The sequence below is a fragment of the Scyliorhinus canicula genome, chromosome 15 (genome assembly GCF_902713615.1).
Source record: "Scyliorhinus canicula chromosome 15, sScyCan1.1, whole genome shotgun sequence".
NCBI classification, from domain to species: domain Eukaryota; kingdom Metazoa; phylum Chordata; class Chondrichthyes; order Carcharhiniformes; family Scyliorhinidae; genus Scyliorhinus; species Scyliorhinus canicula.
Window position 1 is genome coordinate 114,497,211 of NC_052160.1, and position 16,665 is coordinate 114,513,875.

General features: G+C 47.4%; 1 protein-coding gene across 4 annotated transcripts in view; it reads right to left on the minus strand.

Annotated features, from left to right (window-relative positions):
- The window catches only part of LOC119978592 (chemokine-like protein TAFA-5), a 616,915-nt gene that overhangs the window by 217,107 nt on the left and 383,143 nt on the right, over positions 1–16,665 (minus strand). The window lies entirely within an intron of this gene.

Consider the following 16,665-nt stretch of genomic DNA (forward strand, 5'->3'; position numbering starts at 1 on the left):
GAAAGTTCCATCCACCATGTCCATCATTTTACACCATGCACCCCAGACTGACCCAGCATCTCACTTCCTGTCACCCGCCTATATGTCTGATTATCACTGTCTGAGTCATTCAGTGAAATAATATGCTTTTATTTCCCTTTGATCTTGTTGCACTTCAATATGATTCTTAAAATTCTGCAAGAACCAAACCACCAACTAACATTTTATAGATTCGAGTTTCGTCGGTAAATTGTACTACATAAAATTATATAGATGTGCCTTTAGATACGTTTGGCCCATTGTTTGAGATTATTATGTGACAAAAATGAAAGAGAGAAATTAACCTGCTGGCTCTTTAAACAGTAGAATGTTGGTGAAGTAATTTTGGTAAAATGCCATTTCAACAAATCTATTGCATTCCAATGACTGAAGATAAACTTTAGTCTCATTGCCCATAAAGATTGGTCATCAGCCTATTTCACACAATTAATTATTTCAAATGCCATTCATACAGTCCATTGTGTTCATTAATAATCATTTCCTCTGTTTAGCTTTTTATTGTAAGAAGTCTTACAACACCAGGTTAAAGTCCAACAGGTTTGTTTCAAACACTAGCTTTCGTAGCGCTGCACCTTCCATTCACCTGAGGAAGGAGCAGTGCTCTGAAAGCTAGTGTTTGAAACAAACCTGTTGGACTTTAAACTGGTGTTGTAAGACTTCTTACTGTGCTCACCCCAGTCCAACGCCGGCATCTCCACATCACAGCTTTTTATTATTCCATATTAAAGCCTGATTTATCAAGTGAAATGCATTTCTGAACATAAATCCTGTATACCAACAGATTTATTTTGCAATTATGTGTCTCCATATCAAATTTATTCCATTTATTTTCGCATCCTCCTAGTCGGTAAAGAAGAAGGAATTATTAAGGTTTGCCCGAAAAGGCATCACAGATTGACTTAAGTTATGAACAAGTGCCAATCAGTACAAGTGCTGCTAGCTTCAGTGTCACAAGTTAGCCTCCTCAACTGCTTCTACAAATGTCTGCCGTTATAAGTGTTGTGACGGAACTTTGGAAAGTAGTACCAGTTAATAGTATGGGTCCTTCAGAAAAGTTTCATTTAGCAGATTGATGAGTGGGGTGTTGCTATTTGTCATATCTTGCATTGTGATTTTATTAAATGGTGGAGCAAGCTCAATGGGCCAAATGGCTTACTCCTGTTCTGAGGTGCACTGAGTAGGGAATTATTCACTGCAGTCTTTGGCCGAGGTGGACGTTTGAACACTTTATGCTTTATGGATAAACTGGTTTAATTTATTCTAATTGGATATATTGAAGATCAACAAATTATGTGACATATTAAACAAATTTAGCAAGGTACAGCCTGTCAAAACAGACTTGTGTTATCAAGATTGTTAGGGGAAAAGTATAATTTTAAAATTAATTAGATACATTTGTACGTTAAATAAGGTAAAATGTGTTTCAGTTTCATGTGGGTTTGGTATGAGCCTTCGTGCCTAAGAGTCCAGAGAATCACTACAGATCAGAACGAGGCAATTCAGCCCATCGAGTCTCTACTGACCATCTGAAGAGCACCCTCCCGGTAACCATACCTAACCTGCACACCTTTGGACACTAACAGGAAATTCTTAGCAGGGCCAATACACCTAATCTGCAGATCTTTGGATTGTGTGAGGATACCAGAGCACCCAGAAGAAACCCATGCAAACACAAGGAGAATGTGCAGATTCAACACAGACAATCAACCAAGGCCTGAAATGAACCCAAGTCCTGGCACTGTGAGGCAGAAGTGCTAGCCACCGTGGACCTGTGACTGAAAGGTCAGTATTTTGGGTTTGTTTATATGTATATATATATTGAATGTGGGTTTATAATCACTGAAGTTAAATAGAAGGATTAAAAAAAAAGGGTTAGATGTTTTGAGATATTGGGGGAAAAACACCAAAGTAGATTAAACTGGACTTTTGCCTAGTGACAGTGGTCAAGTGACACAGAGACACAGAGCAAGACAGGGAAGAGGTCCGTATATGTCAGAGATTAAAGACGAGGTTACTAGGAGACTGGGTTTAGGGAGCTCATCAGCAGGATTGTCCGTTGGCAGGATCCTTCTCCCCACCAGCAGCACTCCCACACCCTTGCGTTTCCCGACGGCGTGGGGCAGCCCACAATGGGAAACCCCATTAGCTGGCTTCGGGAACGGAGAATCCCACTGCTAGTGGGAGTATGTTGTGCCAGAAAACGGGGCTGATGGGATGGAGAATTTGTGATTGTGAGATTAAAATGTGATTTTTAGATGGCTCATGACGTTGAGAAGCATCAGTGAATGCTCAAGAATCACCAGAAGAAAAACATTTCCACATGTGCCAGTCCCAAGCAAGGAGTTTTTGAGTGAAGCTGGGGGTAACTATTCACTGGTTTATGTGTCTGTAAAGATATCACTGCGTAAAGGAATATTGGTAAATTCAATCATCTTCTTGTGATTTTTCTAGTATTTTGTCTGGTGTGATGTAGTTCACTGTTCCTGTTTAAGAAATACTTTATCCTTTGTGGGAAATACTTTATACATTGTGTCAAAATTCCATTAGTAGATTCCAGTGAATTTGTGCAGTAACTTTCATCCATCGTTTCCAAAAAAACGTTAGCATCTATCAAACCAGATTTCACTCTGTGATCTGACTTAGCCAGTATTAACATTATCTAGGATCATTGAAGGATGATGTGCGATGTGATACGTCTGAGTGGTAAGCTATATGTGTTAAACTGTAACTTCCTGCATTGTACTCAAATTTGCAGAAGAAGAGAATAAAGGACGATGGACAATCGTGTGATGAGTCAAGGAACTGGAATCTATCCTGGCTTAGAGGCAGTGCAAAAACATCTCCACTAAACGACTATTGTTTCACTGCTTCATGTGAAGCGTAATTAAAGTTGATAGTAATATATCTTTACAATAAGGTGTTGCAAAATCTTTATTGGCATATGGCCGTTACAGTCTCTATGGAAATTAAGATGTGAGCTCTCACCTTTTCAATCTGTAAAGAAATTATGACAGGCTTCACCTCTCTTAATTGCTCCCAGAACACAAATTAAAAATACTGTATGTTCATTCATGGTTTTAGCTGCTTTTATACATACAGGCATTGTTATCACAGCTATTGTTGCATAATGATAATGTAAATGATAATGTAACTAGGGCGAGTTTCTCTCATTTTAAAAAATATATTTAGAGTACCCAATTCATTTTTCCAATTAAGGGGCAATTTAGCGTGGCCAATCCACTTAGCCTGCACATCTGTGGGGGCGAAACCCATGCAAACTCCACATAGACAGTGACCCAGAGCCGAGATCGAAACTGGGACCTCCGTGCCGTGAGGCAGCAGGGCTAACCCACTGTGCCACCGTGCTGCCCGCGAGTTTCTCTCATGGTACAGCACTGTGCATGTTGAAAAGTGATCAATTGAAGACTAAGTAGAATTAAAAGCTTACAGTTTTCTCAATGTGCTCACAGATAAACAAATTTTACGCAAATGATTTGGTTACAGGTAATTCTTCAATACTTCATACTCACATTCTACTTATGAAGATGTATAAATGTCTGTTCAGGTATCAGTCTGTAGAACTGTTACAGTAATTAAGGTAATTTATTTATCCACTGACTCTAATTGTACCAGGTTATGCTACACTCGGGTTTGTAATGAGCAGTTTTAGCTCCTATAAAAGACTGAAGCTATGTCAGGATGATTAGTGCAGACTTCAGCCCATAAGGCACGATGTGAAAGAAAATGAAAGACTCAGATTTATGCATTACCGTATCCCACAATACTTCACACACAGTAGGGCATGGTGGGGAGGGGGATTGTCACATCAATGTACTGGGAGCAGGGAGGCTTGGTAATGCAAAGCAAACCCGGATGTCTAGCCCTTTCGTTTTTTGCCATTGGCACTTTCCCTAGAGGTCAGCCTAATTGACAGGTATGCCATCCGATGGGGTGAGCAGGACTCCGGAGGAGCAGTAGCTGCTAGCAGTTTCCCATGACAACCAAGTTAAATCGGAGGCTCTGATGAAATGTCACCTTAAACTTTAAGTTAACTCAATGTGGTGGTATGAATGGGAGCACTGGTTTGCCATTGGCTCTGGCTGGTCATGTGCCTCTCGGCTGATTGGCTGGGACTAGTCACGTGACTGCTCACCAATTGGTCGCGAGGCAAGTAGACCCCGCCTCCGAGGCGGGGTATAAGTGCCCAGAGTTCCCGGCGGTCGGCCTTTCTCTGTAGTCGACCACCGGGCTAACATGTAGCTGATTAAAGCCTAAGTTTGGACCTTCATCGTGTCTCGCGTCCAATTGATGGTACATCACTCAATTTCTCTCCACATACATCTCCTGCCCTTCTGAGTATTTCCAGAAAATTCAGTTTTTAATTGAGAGACTTACAACCTTATGAACATATTTAAAATGCCACCCTGGTATTTGGGGAGCAGACTTGTTGCCCACCTCAAAAGAAGCTGCAAGTCAGCAAATAGAAGCCACTTTTATTTTTGCCCTTTATCCCTTCATCTGCACCCAATACCCCCCACTCACCCATATTATAATTCCTCGCAATGAGTTTGTTTTAATAGTAACTTTCTATATATGTAAATGATGCATATATGGTGCATAGCAAGGTAAGTCACTAATTAATCCTCATTTTGATGATGCTGAGAGATATATTGACGAGGACACCAGGTGAAATTGTCCGTTAGTTAACTCAAACTTGTTTTACATTCTAAATCGATTCAGTTTTGTTCCTGATTTGAAGTTCAGTCTGGGGCTAAATAAGCAATATGGAGTTTTGTGCTCATACCTCAATTGCGAATGCTTCAGTTATTTATGCAAATGTATCCTTGGAACAAATCATAATAGTAATAATATTTATCAGTGTCACAAGTAGGCTTATATTACACTGCAATGAAGTTACTGTGAAAATCCCCTAGTCGCCACACTCTGGCGCCTGTTCGGGTACACTGACAAAGAGTTCAGAATTTCTAATTCTCCTGGCAGCACATCTTTCAGGACTTGTGGGAGGAAACCGGAGCACCCAGAGGAAACCCAGGCAGACGGGGAGAACGTGCAGACTCCGCACAGACAGTGGCCCAAGCTGGGAATCGAACACGGGTCCCTGCCGCTGTGAAGCAAAAGTGCTAACCAAGTTACTACCGGTCATCTAGTTGCATGAGAGGTTACAACAATAACTGGCATTTATATGTTATATTTAATTTAGTAAAACATACCAAGGTGATTCCTGGCAGTGCTATTAAACACAATGCGCTGAAATGTGATGAGATATTTGATATCCCGATGTCAGGACCATGTTTGTGGGGTAACAGTGGGAAATGTGTGGATATAGGGTGACTCGGTGGCACAATGGTTAGCACTGCTGCCTCACAGTGCCAGAGATTCGGGTTAAATTCTGGCCCTGGGTGACTGGCCTCCTCCTCAGCTGTAGGGATTCCATGATTCTATTCTATGGTCAGTCAGAGTCTCCTGAGGCAATGTGGATCCTTGTGCAGAAATGAAGGAGACCATTCATGATATGAGCGTGCCAATGTCTCAGGCATCTGTAGTATATACATGAACTCCTACACTGAAAGAGTGGCTACCCTCATGGAGAGTTAATCGAATGGATGCAGGATCAGTGAATTGGCATGAGCAGAATGCACGAGTTGATTGCTCTCGTGACGCGATGGTTTATGGATGAGCAAGTAGGTGCTCTCCCCTATCTGGTCAGTGTGGGCATGACGTCGGAAGGGATGTTGGTGCTCAGTGGTCCCATCTTCTAATGTTGAACCCTCAGCTCCTCCAAATGAAACACATAGTAAGCCTCACCTCTCCATATCTGGGGCTGTCCCTGTACAATTGCAGTTGGTACAGCCTAAGGCAGCACCGTCCAGCGCATTACAATCACAAAAGAGGGTACCATGGGCATCTCAGTAGCCTGGAAGCTCTCTTGGCAGCCTGCTGTCACATCTGCTTCAGCCACAGTCAAAGCAGCACAAAGCACCTCCACAAGGGGCCAAAGAAGCAAGAGTAACATCACTCTGGGGTTCACCCAGGCACAGGCCAATGAATCTTTGGTTCAATGCATGCAAGTTAATGCAATGAAATGGACATGCATGATACCTAGCAGGTGTGATGTCTTTTCTACTGAGAAATTGCAATCTTATCATAAGTTCCTACCTGTGTGTGAGGTTTGAAAATGTCTTGTGACAATTTGCACTCGCAGGAGACTTTCAGCATCATGAATGATGAATCCTGTGAAAAGACTAATGTGACAGTGGCCTCTGGATAGGGGCTGCAATATCTAAACCCAAGGTTTGGATTGGATGCTTGCATTGGAGTATCTGCTGTCCTTAGGAGAAGTGTTTCTGCATCAAGGTACCCTGAGCACCCCTGTCATCCTGGTCGTTTTCACCAAAGTCCAATCTCAGGGTGGCCTTGCAAGCTGGCAGCATGTTCTGTTCAAAATCTTCATCCTCCAATCAGGCAGCGTGCTCTTCCCCATGGAAATCTTTCCATTTCAAAACTCTCTTGAGTGGCCATTTTGAACAGCGATGCAGAAAGCTCTCCGAAATGGCCATACTGCAGGGCATCAGTCGTCTGGACAAGATACCAGAACTATATCTTCAGGAGGCTGAAGGCATAGCCAATGGTGGCCCTCGTTATGGTATGGTAACAATTGCATCGCTCGTGTGGCTCAGTTGTGGGATTTCACACAGAACTCAGCTGCCATCATTTGAAAATGAAAATGAAAATCGCTTATTGTCACGAGTAGGCTTCAATGAAGTTACTGTGAAAAGCCCCTAGTCGCCACATTCCGGCGCCTGTCCGGGGAGGCTGGTACGGGAATCGAACCGTGCTGCTGGCCTGCTTGGTTAAACAGCTATCTGGAATCATCCACAGAGGCTGGGCTCTAGAAGAAACAGCTGCAGAATTTATGACTGCCTCAGAATGAAAGAATCATGATGGCTGCCAGGAAATCTAGTGCACACCTGCAGAAAGTGCTTGCAAAGCACATTTAATGAGTGGGAATTCTTCCTGTTGGCTGGCACGACAGGGCCTTGAAGGCCACCTGGGTGCAATTGATCAGGTCGAGTAGCTGAGGGAATCCTGCCATGGAGGCAAACCCCACAGCCCTCTGCACCTGACTGGCTGCATCTGTGTTGAAGACAACAAAGTCCAATTGCCACTCAAAGGTGCATCTGTCATCTGAGGAACGCTGCATAGCGAGATCCCACAGAGGTCTTCTGCCTAACCCTGAAGAGAGCCAGGGGATAGAAAGTTGAAGGATACTGTCAACTTGATAGCCACTGACATAAGGTGTGTCTCCCTGCACCTTATAGCCTCAGGACCTCCTCCAGGACTGTGCACAACTCTGCCCCGTTTCCCTCGACACGCACAGCTACGATGACACTGCTGCTCCGATACTGATCAGGAAGTGTGGCACTTTCAGTTCTGTGGGTATCAGGTGCCTCCTGCCTCTTGATCACCACCTCTGATCACTCTGAACTAGGGGACCACCTGTGTTGCTGTGCACATAACTTCTCATCACTACTCCAACTAAGTTCTGATTAGCTGGCCCCCATTACCAATACAGCCACAATCACAAGGTCTGTGGAAGTAGAATTTTCAAACACCTTACTGTGACTACCATTAACCACAATATCCAATTACCCCCCCCCCCCCCCCCCACTTTCAGCATTTGCAATATGGCAGCTCGACAGTGGTAAGTCCAGAGTCATTCACTGGCCCTTCTTTGCTTCTACGCCCTTTTAACAATGTAATACATTTCTGGCGCTTCACCCAATGGCTTTCCACTGTGCAACTGCCACAACCTGCTTGCATGAGGTTCTGACACAATTTGGGGCCTGTGTACTATTAGAGCAATTGCAGATGTGAGGAAATGGACCACTGAACTGGATTCATAATGAGCTTCATTAGTATCCCGCTACATCTCAGCAGGTAGTCCTCTTTTACGAGACACCACCTGGTGGAAAATTGCCTGGTGGTGGTCACACCTCAGGCAACTTGCATACTACCGTCCTGTCCAAAATTGCTGGCACATATACCTTCTCACCTGCCTCCACCTCCATGACACAGTCCAGCCCAATGTTACACTTAGCTACATAAGGGGATATTATGTGTTGTGGTACACCTTTAAGTGGGCGTCGCTATGTTTTCTGTACACATTACTTTTGTAGACCTCGAAAGAATCCACACCGAGTTGTCGAGAGAAATAACATTTTATTTGCAATAACTATTATTTTCAAAGCATAAAAGATCCCAGCCGGGTCTCTTTCCTTTTCTGTCTGTACCCAAACTGTCCGACTTTATACAGAGGTTTAGCTACACATGGTTTAGTGTCCCTGCCCCCTTTAAAGGGGGAGCTCGTATTCGGCGTCAATCACAGGGAGTTTAATCATCGGCACTTCAGACGTCCCGTGCGGGTTATGACAGTGACTAGAGGGGAATGATGCAATCAATCATGTAATTGAGTCTTAGTCATGGTTTGTTCGGCATGAGGTACTAACTCAACAGAAAAAAAAGCATTAGGGAGGTGATCAAATGTTTGATCAAAGACAATAGTATCCTCAGGGACAAAAGTGAGGGAGAGCGCAGCAGAGGATCTAAGAATTCCAAAGCTTAGGGCCTCAAGGCTGAAGGGATTGCCTCGAATAATGCAGCGATTAGAATGTGCAAGGGGCCAGATTTGGTGGAGCACTAATATGTTCAGAGGATTTGGGACATCAGGACATTACAAAGATGCTGAGGGATGAGGACATGGAGAAATCTGAAAACGGAAAATAAAATCTTATCATTCAGAGTTTGCTGAACTGCAAGCCAATATAGTCATCTAGGAGTGGGGTAATGATGGGTCAACAGGACTTGGCGTGAGATTGATAGAGGCAGCATAGTTTTGAATCAGTTTAACTTTACGGAGCAAAGGAGATTTGAGACTAGCCTGCAGTGGAGTAGTCAAGTCTTCTGGGTAAAAAAAGGCATGTGATTTCAGCAGCAGGTGAACTGGGACAGAGGTGGAGCTGGGCTGTGTCGCAGAGATGGAAATAGGCAGTCTGAGTGATTGCGTGGCTATGTAATCAGAAGATTATAAACAGCCTGGTTTGCTGTCACAGAGAGGGGTGGAGTAGGTAGCTAGGGAAGAGTTTGAAGCGAGGATTGATGGCAATCACTTCACCCCTCCTCATCGTTAGTTCGGGAAAATATCTGCTCATCCAATAACAGTTTTGTGATTGAGTTGTTCCAACTGGGTGTGCAATTGGGATGTCCACTTGATGCCACAACTCAATCAGCCTATCATCTCCCATCATGAACTGATTATTACAATACATTTTCTCTTTGTGATTTTGAGCTTGAAAAACTGCTTCCCATCTTAAAAATTCAATGCTTGACGATAGATTTAAGTCAGGGAATATCATCGCCATTTTCATGTGGTTACGTTTCAATGTATTCCCATCAACTAGAAGATGATTTGATTGCTTTAAGGTGACATTCCTTGTGCATCCTAATGCACAGAATCCACAGTAGGTGCCTGGCCATCTCAAATTATGTGCCCACAAATCTAAAGAATTCCAAAGATTGCCGAAAATTTGCAAAGTGATTCCATGTGCACAAATCAACAAAATTCAAGAGGCTGTGTGTGGATGTCATGCTGTTTCTGCCTGACATTTGATGGCAGACAGCTGAAACCATTAAATCATCTGAAACGTGAAGTACTATGGGCGGAATTCTACGCTCCCGCACGACATCGGGAAGGCCGTCGTGAACCCGGCTGAGTTTCACGGCGGCCTTGGAGGCCGCTCATCGCACCCTATTCCCCCCCCCCCCCCCCCCCCCCCCCCCCGGGGGCTAGGAGTGGCGTTCTGTAAATCTCGGCCACCGGGCCTTGACACTTGTGTCAAGGCGGCACGCCAAGAATGACGCGACAGCGGTGCCTAAGTGACGTCAGCCGCGCATGCGCAGGTTGGCCGGCTCCAACCCGCGCATGCACGGCTGCCGTCTTCCCCTCCGCTGCCCCGCAAGATGTTGCGGCTTGATCTTGCGGGGCGGCGGAGGGGAAAGAGTGCGTCTCTTGGAGACGCCGGCCCAACGATCGGTGGGCACCGATCGCGGGCCAGTCCCCTCCCGAGCACGGCCGTGGTGCTCACTCCCCTCTCCGCCCCCCACAAGCCACAAATGAAGCTTTGGCACCATGTTCACAACGGCAGCAACCAGGCGTGGCTGCCGCCGGCGTGAGCAGGTCGGGAACGTCAGGCCGCTCGGCCCATCCGGGCCGGAGAATCGCTGGTCGCCGTGAAAAATGGCGAGCGGCGATTCTCCGAGCGGGGGGTGGGAGAATCGCGGGGGGTGCCAGGGCGGCGTGTCGTGAGTCGCCCGGCCCTCCCGCGATTCTCCCACCCGGCGTGGGGAGCGGAGAATCGGACCCTATGTATACCGGAAATCTGAAATAAATACAATAATGAAATTATGAAAATGCTGGAAATGTTTAGCAGGTCAGGCAGCATCTGTGGAGAGAGAAAGAGAGTTAACATTTCTGGTCTCATCAGACCTCAATAAATTATTCTCTTCCAATTAGTAAGATCTGTACAGAAGATATTTTAGAATAATCTTTATTAATGTCACAAATAGGCTTACATTAACACTGCAATGAAGTCACTGTGAAAATCCCCGAGTCACCACACTCCGGCTCCTGTTCGGGTACACTGAGGGAGAATTCGGAATGTCCAATTCGCCTAACAAGCACGTCTTTCGGGACTTATGGGAGGAAACCGGAGCACCCAGAGGAAACCCACGCAGACACGGGGAGAACGTGCAGGCTCCGCACAGACAGTGACCCAAGCCAGGAATCAAACCCGGCGCTGCGAAGCAACAGTGCTAACCACTGTGCTACCATGTCGTCATGATACCAGCTATGTCTTTACTAATCCTGGTCAAGTATTGTCTTATTCAGAGAACGTTGTTCTGAAATTAAAAACAGTAAATGCTTTCAAAGTGAGAAAAGCAAATGGACCGGGGAGAACAAATGCGACCTTGTTAATCACCTGTGCACACACCAGACAAAAAAAATTGAGAGCAGAGACATTAAAAAAAAGGAGGTAACCTAACAATAATTAGAGAGTAAAACATTTGTCCAACAAGTGGACCGTGGGGAATGAAAATAATTGCAATAAATGTTCCAATTGCAAATACTCGGATCAGATGGGAAAACTTTGTCTCGGTGACGGGGGAATTGTTGCACTGTTCATGCTCAAGTCCTGTAATTGCTACGCGCCCACATGTTACTACAACAAGCCCGGCTGAGTTACACCCACTATCTACTATAAATGATCAAGAAACAGCTATGATTGTAATAACTCTTTTAAATCTTTAAACTATTCATGTTTTTTCAGAATAAATCATTTTTGGTTTCAAAGGTTGAATCACAAAGTCACAGTGACGCTGATCTGGTGTGTTGCTCATTTTGCCCTTCTCCTGAATCCTTAATCAGTTTGTGCACACTCAGGGAGAGGACACAAAGGGATTGTTTCTTCATATAGGAACATAGAAACAGGGGTTGGCCGTTCAGCCCCTCAAGCCTGCACCATCATTTAATGAGATCATTGCTGATCTGTGACCAAACTCCATGGGCGAAATTCTCCGACCCCCACGACGGGTCGGAGAATAGCGGGAGGGCCTTCCCGACATGTTTCCCGCCCTCCCGCTATTCTCCCCCACCCCCCGCCCAACTCCCGACCCGAATCGCTGCCGCCGTTTTTTTACGGCCGGCAGCGATTCACAGCTGTTCGATGGGCCGAAGTCCCAGCCCTTTCCGCCGTTTTTACGAACGGCAAACACACCTGGTCTGGCCGTTCGTAAAAACGGCGTCACAAACTCGCTTTTCATAACCATGGCACCGATTGGCACGGCAGTACCACGGCCGTGCCAAGGGTGCCATGGGCCCGCGATCGGTGGGCACCGATCGCGGGCAGCGGGCCCGATGCCCGCGCACTCTTTCTCCTTCTGCCGCCCCGCAGTATCCATTCGCGGGGCGGCTGAGGGGCAACCCGGCCCGCGCATGCGCGGGTTTCGCGCAAATACGCGATGACATCATCCGCGCATGCGCGGGTTGGAGTCTTCCAATCCGCGCATGCGCGGCTGACGTCATATGACGCGTCAGCCGGCGCTAACTCCGGCAAGCGGGCTTAACGAATATCGTTAAGCCCGTCATGCCGGAGCCTACGGCGTCGGGCTGCTAGCCCCGACCAGGGACCAGAATCGGTTCCCGGTCGGGAAGGGGCGCGCTGGCGTCAAACCCGCCCGGGTTTGACGCCAGCTTTACGATTTCTCCCATTTTGGGAGAAACGCGCCCCATATACCTACCTCTGGCCTATATCCATCAATATTGTACAGTGTTAGTTGTCTCAGTGTACTAAGATAGCCAGTCCATGGTAGATTGTGAACATGGTGACGTTACTTGGAGTGATGGTCAGGTAAGTATTAGATAAAGACTGAAGTACAGAGCAGTCCAAAATACTGAAAAAGTGCACCAAAAAAGTCTCAATAATCAACTTTTACTGGAGTACAGGCGTCTGTCTGCAGACTTTCAGCAAGTAACTTACACACTTGCTCAGGTTGATCATAATAATCGTATAGATCCACCCCTGTGAAAATTGCTAATTTTATAGTCTTTTCTTGCACATATTTGGCGGGGGGGGGGGGGGGGGGGGGCGCACAGTGGTTAGCACTGCTGACGAACAGCACCAGGGACCCGGGTTCTATTCCGGCCTTGGGTAACTGTCTGTGTGGAATTTGCACGTTCTCTCCGTGTCTGCGTGGGTTTCCTCTGGGTACTGTGGTTTCCTCCCACAGTCCAAAGGTGTCCAGGTTCGATGAATTGGCCATGCTAGTATCGTCTAAATGTTAGGTGAGGTTACGGGGATAAGAGCGAGGGATTGGGCCAAGATAGGGTGCTCTATCGGAGCAGGGGCTGGTGCAGACTCGATGATAAGAGATATATTGGTCAAGAATGACTACATTGGAGACAATCGCAATCCACTTTTCAGATGCGTTGTTCAGATTTCTGCTCAAACATATTTGTATATAGACCTTGATGAAATCATGAAGTCTTTTCAAGTATTTTGAGTGTTTCAAAAAAATAATTTTAATTTTACATTTTAAAATGTTCCTTGACATTTTTAATTCATAACCTGCTGCAGAAAGGTAACAAAACAGCTGAAATTGGATTTAACCATCAAAACAGAAAACATTTTTGATCAGAATGTCGAGTCCACCATCCGGGAGTGTTTTAAAAAACTGGAAATGGTTTATAAAAGCTAATGGGCATAATTAGGCCAATCTTGCAATGGGGCTTATTTTGATCTGGGGGAGCATGGCCAGTTTTGTGGATGCGACCAGCTTCCAGGCTTCCCCGTACTCAGGATTCTGGGAGCATCATGACTAGAGATGTGCTATCACCCTTACCTCCAGCCAGGTAATCTCCTTGTATATTAGTCATAAACCTTCAGTGATTCTCCCTGTGTTTGCGCAGATTTCGCCCCCCACAACCCAAAGATGTGCAGGGTAGGTGAACTGGCCACGCTTAAATGCCCCTTAATTGGAAAAAATGAATTATTTATAAAAAAATAAATAAACTTTCAGTGACTTGTGCACATTAACACCTGGAAAATGGATTGTGAAACATGGCCTAAATCTTAGAATGCCACTGAAGAAATCAGCCACGGGCTTGTATTCAGGACTATTCTTGTGTTGGTGAGCTTGTTAACTTCTTTAGCAGTTTGGGCTAATTTGGAGTAATTCTCCAGCCTCATTAGGCTCGAGCGAGAGTGCAACGAGGCCGGTGAATAGTGGGAGAGGCCAAAAATGAGATCCGCGCCAGGTGCCAAACAGTTTGAGATGCAACCGGCCCATGCTCATAGGTGAAATCGGGATCTCGCTGCAGAGTGGTAAGAAACCAATTATCATCACTTCAGCCCCATTTCCATACAATTAACGAGAGCCACCCCATATCCGACAGCCGCCTGTCAGTCAGCGACCTCCCCAGCTGGCGCTGATTAGTGCCCCTTTTGAAAAACGTGAACCTGGCGGAAGTGCTTCTGTGGATAGCTGAGGAGGTGAGTAGCCATCTTTGCTCACAGGCAAAAAGCCCGGGGGCGCTGAGCTTACTGCCCCAGTGCTTGGCGGGGTGTGGGAGACCCACCGCAGGGGTGGGTCACCATTGGGTATAGGAGTGGGAGGCATGAGGAAAACCGGAGCACAACAGCTCACGGCACCACCATGCCAATCCCTGGGCATGTGTTCCCGTTCCAGGGGCAACCCTTTTCCCTGCCAGTCCGCCCCAACGCCAACCCGCAACCCCCACTGACTGCAGAGGCCGCTGGCTATGCGGTTGAAGGCTATCGCTAATAGGGAATTGGTAATCGTGGTTACGTGAGTACTTCACAGATGCCAGGTGGATTCTCGTGGGAGGGCAGACCATGTAGGAGTCATTGCCTAGTACCCCAATCTAACCTTGATGCCTGGGAACACTGCGGGAGGCATGTCCAGATATGCAACATCGAAACATCCAGAGATGGGACACAGCTCCGGGACATGTCCACGGCCAGAGGTTGGGTGGTGCCATGGGGAGGGAGAGATGCCTAAAGAGATGGGCAAAGGGTCCAGGGCTGGCCTGCATTGCGGAAGGAAGCGACAGAGGCGTCATTATGGTTGTGCCAAAAGGAGCTTAATGTGCTGTACAAAACCCCGCTCCTGGTGGTGCCCTCCCCCCACACCCATCCCTCAGTGCCCTCAGTGATCCTCAACGTGCCTGGCCCTCCTAGCTCTACCACTACGTCCAGGGTTGTCCCAGGGATGCACATCTGAAGTGGAGGCAGCCAGCCGCCTATCCCGTCCCGTGGCCCTCGATGCCTCTGACGGTTGTCCTCTTGTGGCTCTGGGGCCGGAGGGACCCAGCTCAATTGTTGGCAGCACATGTATAGCCGTGCCGCCCTGTCCCGCGTGCTAACTGTGAGACACGGCCTCATCAGAGGGGAGGAATTCAGGGGGAGCTGGTGTCCACCGTCGTCACTCCATGGGATGGGCCTGGGTTGGCACTCAGCGGCCCCTCATCCCGGTCAGTGCCCGTAGGGCACTGGGATCCACCTTGGGATGGAGGGGCAGCCCGTTTGAGCCCCGGCTACCCCTGCATCATCTGCATCACTCATGGTGCCAACGTCATGCAGCAGGCTCTCCACTGTGGTCACAATCCTGGCAGTGCTGGCCTCGGTGCCACTCATTGCCAGCGCCATCTCCTGCGCCCATAGCCTCTGGCACTCCTTCAAGCTGGGTCCTGGGATCCAGCAGCCCTCTGACTGCTGTCTCGCCTGCGGGTTCCTGCCTCCACCAGATGCGCATTATCAGCTTGTGGTTCTCACCAGATTGTGCCCCAGAAACCTGACCACTAGCATTTCCCATCGAGGTGTGTGTATCTGCTCTGGTGGAGGGCGGGGATGACAGCTGTGCCGCGACCAAACCTGTTGCATTGCTGGAGCTGCCCTCCGAGGTGTTCTCCACAGAATCAGGAGAGTGGGCCGCCCGGGATGGGCCGGCTCCATCAGCTGGAGGACCTGCGGGAGAATGGACATGCAGTCAGTGGGCTAGATGGGTCAGTCAGTAAGGCAATCAGTCCTCACATTTGACAGATCCTCCAGGTGGAACCCGGTGGTTCCTCACCTCTGCGGCGTTCACCAGCCTCCGAGTTGGTGACCACCCTGTCCTCGGTCACACCAGTCACCTTCAGGGCCTGCCCCTTGAAGGAGGTGAGGATTCTGATGTCCGGCACCCCACCACCAGTCTGGGCACTCTCCCGGCGATTGTGGGAGAGCTATTCCTGAGGAGACACAGAGAGGGTGTCATTAGCCACACGCTTGTTTCACAGTTGTGGAAGAGGGGGACGGTGTGAGAGGTGTTAGGCGAGGGTGGGGGGGGTAAATAGGGGACCTATGGTGTCTACTCGCTCATGCTGCCCGGTGTAGGTCGTTAACTTCTTTTCTGCACTGAAGGCCAGTCCTCCTGGTCACACTACCTGAGCTGATGGCTGCCACCACCTCATCCCAGGCAGCACTGGCTGTCTTGTGGCTCACCCTCTGGGACCCGCTCGCTACCACACTTAGACATTTTTCTGGAGAATCGCGCCCTGCGTAAGCTTTTGAAGTTGGAGGAATGGGGCTAATTGCATGGTTCAGGTAAATCATAGAATACCTACAGCGCAGAAGGAGGCCATTCAGCCCATCGACGGCACAGACGCACCGAAAGAGTTTCAGCCTGGCCCACTTCCCTGCCCTATGCCCTTGAGATCTCCATGAATAGCACCTAATGTGAGGTGGTCACACAGCAGGTAAAGAGCGCACAGACACAAAGGCAATGGATGATCGCCAGGCAGAGCAAACGCACCAGGCATGTCGTGCAGGAGGATCCATTCATTTGGTTATCCTGGACACAGCCAACTTTTTTCTAAACAATATATAAATACAAGTTTTCATTTCTAACTGTTTTTATATTACTATATCAAGCTGAATACCTACTTAAGTTACTGGTCACGTCTCTTGCTCTAGCTAATCTAACCTGGAATTA